A 3,907-nucleotide genomic window follows, 5' to 3' on the forward strand; every position below is an offset into this window, starting at 1 on the left:
CTTCTGTTTCCAAGTGCCTGGTCTTAATGGCCTGTTTTCCTCGTTCCCTGCAGAGCTCCAGCTATACCTTTTGTGTCTGACCCCCACTAATGACATCTTGCATTCATAACAGCTTCCTAACTCTCCTGTTGGCTTTGAACAAACACGAGAGGTGGCGTGGGCCAGCTTCCGTCCATTCTCTGATAAATCAAATGCTGTGTTCATTGGTGCAGATGTCCGCTGAATGGAGCCGACAGCAACCCACCGGCCTTAGAAGTGCCCGGTGAGGTGGTGGTGGGACCTCGTAAATCACTTCATAATGGATCATTTAGGAAGTCAATAAATGGACAGGGAGACCGTCTGCACAATAGGCCCCGTGCTTCACTTATCACCTAACGTGTGTCTCCCATGGCCTTCAAGGTCAGAGGTCAGCCTGGTTTTGGGATAGGACATACTCCTTTGGGTTGTGTTGGTGTGTGTGTGTGTGGGGTTGATGCTGTCACTCCCCGAGCCTTTGGGTGTATTCGTTGATACGTAAGTCGTAACACCGAGTCTGATTATTTAGAAAACATAAATGGTTATAAAGAGAATGATCTGAGGAAAATTCTGTATTAGCCAAAACCAATGTTCCGCCTCACGGTTGAGTGGGTTTTATTTATTTTTTCAAATGTGACTTAATACAAACGTACCGAGGCTCTTGCCCAGTGGTGGCGATGTGTTTCGATGTTCTGCATAAAATGTCCGTCAGCAACCTCATGCGCACCATAAACTGTTGTACCTTTTTGTATTAGGCCAAATATGAAACATGTGTTCTGTTGTTCAGGACCTGGCTCTGATTGGTTTACCTGGCTTCCCCAGATACGTCAGGCTGGGAGGCGAGACTCGGCAGCAGAAATGTACACAGAGGCGAAGCGAAGGAACCGAGAGCCCGATAGGCCTGTCACAGCAGATGTTCCAGATGCAGCCGAGTGTCAAATGATGCCTCAGGTCGCATTATCATCCATCCTCTGTCTCCTCATACTTTACTGGCAAGTCTTTGGCACCATTTCTCTCGGAGCCTGAGACATATGGGCACATGAATGCAACTGGGCCTAAGCCGGCTGCTCTTTTCCTCGGTGTTAAATGAAGGATACATTGAAATGTTTTGCTAGAAAATGGCCTAGGCCTGTTGAAAGCAATGCCATAGCCTATTAAGGTGCGTGTGTAGAAATGTAATGTGGGAAAGATTTGCCGAAACGGGCATCATGCTGACAATAGACGGTATTGAGGCGCAATTCATTATACATCCTCCAGCGGGTGCAATTTCTCTGATTGGCATTTTGAAAAGAATCACTACACTTATTAACTTTGCAAGGATTAAAGTATCTGTAATCTCAGCCTATTAAAGTACATCTTTAAAAACAATCTTAACTCAGTAAAACAAAGCTTCATTGAGGTGAAAAAGGCTAAAGATGCCCTGTGTTCCTCATGTGTATATAGGCTCTTACTTTCAGATCCCTTCCAACTGTATAGGGCAGGGTTACAAACTGAGGGCGGCCTCAGGCTTCAATGTCAAGTCTCCCCAGACTGATGCATACTACACCAGGGACACCATTTATTAAGAGAGAAACATACGAAGAACATTTTCATTGCTGGATAGGGATTGGTACAAAATTGGACAACTGTTAATAGTGCAGGTGGTGAGAGAAAATGAGAAGGCTGTGTCTTTGTTGCAGTGGTGAGATGTATTTTTGTCACACACTCTACGTAAATACAAATCTGAGATACTTGTAGCATTAAATATACTCAAGTATAGTACTTTACACTTATACATATTGTAATTTAGTTTGTGTATGTTATAGCCTATAGTAGATACAGATTTTACTTGCAAAACGAGTTTATAAAATATAATGTATTTTTATACATTAGAATACCCAACAACAGGATACATAGGCCATTAAAATGAAGTCCACCATGACAAACCGACACTGAAAAGCTGCTTAATGACTCAGTGATAATAATGTAATGATATAATATATTACAGAATATCGCTGACAGGGATCATTCTTTCTTAATACTGAATACTTCCTTTTGATACAATAAGTTGATTTTGCTTTGTATGGGATATTTTTATACTTTTTTTTAAATCGCAATATTGCTATTTGTACTCTGATCTGAACGCTTCCTTCACAACTGCTTAATCGTTACCTCACTTATTAACTTGTGTTTCAGTGTTTTCTTGCTTTGCCAGCTGACCGCTGTGCAGCCCTTACAAAGGAACGTGGATCCGGTGCTTGGACACTAGAAGTCACATAACTGGTTTTATGCCCTGCAGCCTACAGAGAGTAACGCATTTAAACGTGCTCCACCTTTTAAGCGACACACTTTTTGACCGAAGTATATTGGTGGAAATTAAAAACTTAATTAAATTGCTTTAATACAACCGATGGTATAGTTTTCCTGTTGTGGCCACTGGCATGCGGTCACTGTTGTTCTTGACTACAGTCTCATTGATGTTTCCTCTTGTGTTGTGAAACCTATAATTAGTCCGCATATCGCCTTTTGACCCTTCCTCCCCGCGTGTTACCCTTCCACAACCCCCCACGAGCGCCGTCAGTGCGGGGATAAATGTGTATATCGTCTCGTGGTGCTTCTGGGCTTCCGACGGGCTGCTCCTCAGCACCTGCAGGCCGGCGTCGGTCCCCACCAGGCGGCTTCCTGACCAGACTAAACAGGGATAGGAAACGTAGACTTTGTGTGGACAAGTACAGCATTTTAGAAAACATTGGAGACATTTTTGTAGATTCATTATTTGGCTTAATTATGACGCGAGGTGAGAAAAACAATTTTAATAGCTTACCCAATAGCCTGTTGTAGAGAATAGCAAACCAATGAAATAGGCTTCACACATGCATATTGAAAATATACACAATTTGAATCCCTCTGAACTTTTAATAAATCGATGCAAGACGGAGGATTAATTGGCTATAGTGAAATTGACACACTATCAGCTAACTATTAGCTTCCAGGCTATCCTAAAACCACTTGTTATGACGTTGTTGGTTTAATAATACAGTTCCGTTATAAATGCTTTAGTCATCGCCCAAACAAACAAAAAATACGACCAATTAGTCTGCGTTTAAATGAGTGGAAACATTATTTAACCTTTGACACCTTTACAAGCCATTAAACAGTCAGAGGTCAGGCGCCCCCAGGCATCCTTTCCCCTGCTCTCCACTCAATGGCAGCTGGGTTCAAGGAAAAAAAAAAATACATTATTGAAATGAATCATTAGGGTACGTTTCCCTTTGTATCGTGACAGGCACAAATCCCAAAACAGACTCCCCCCCCCCCCCCCCCCCAACGAGATTAACCTTGACAACAAAGCATTCCTCAGGACTTCAAAAAGGAGATGGAAATGGATGCACAGATAGGAGATGGTGACGTTCTTAAAATATCACCCTACTGTCCCATTAAATATGACCAATGATATCCTTTTGTGGAGAGAGGACATGTAAGATGCTGTCTTTCTTTCATTTTGTATGACATGACATGGGTTCTTATTATCTTGGAAGTTGAAAACACAAATTTTCACACTTAAACTTTTTTTAACTAAATAATTTGCACATAATACATGCCGTTTTTTTACTGGGAATTTTTTAAAAGTCTTTCAGTTATGCAGCTTGAATGGCCTCTTGCTTTAGATTTTATTCATTAATCAGTGGAAGATGTGATTATATTTGTCTGTAATGTGATTACAGCTATACTTCAAATGGTTTATTAAAACTAAGAGGGAAATGTGTGTAGAAGTAGGAAGTCTGGTCAATGAGTGAATGTATGCGTGTGTATGCTTTCTTCATAGAACCAGGTGCAACATTTCAACATTTGAACTATAGTGCAGTCTGATGTTTAGACAGCCTCCAAGTCCTGACGTCTAATGGAGCAACGG

This window comes from Anarhichas minor, unplaced genomic scaffold (genome assembly GCF_050575085.1).
Source record: "Anarhichas minor isolate MPS153535 unplaced genomic scaffold, ASM5057508v1 ptg000030l, whole genome shotgun sequence".
Lineage (NCBI taxonomy): Eukaryota > Metazoa > Chordata > Actinopteri > Perciformes > Anarhichadidae > Anarhichas > Anarhichas minor.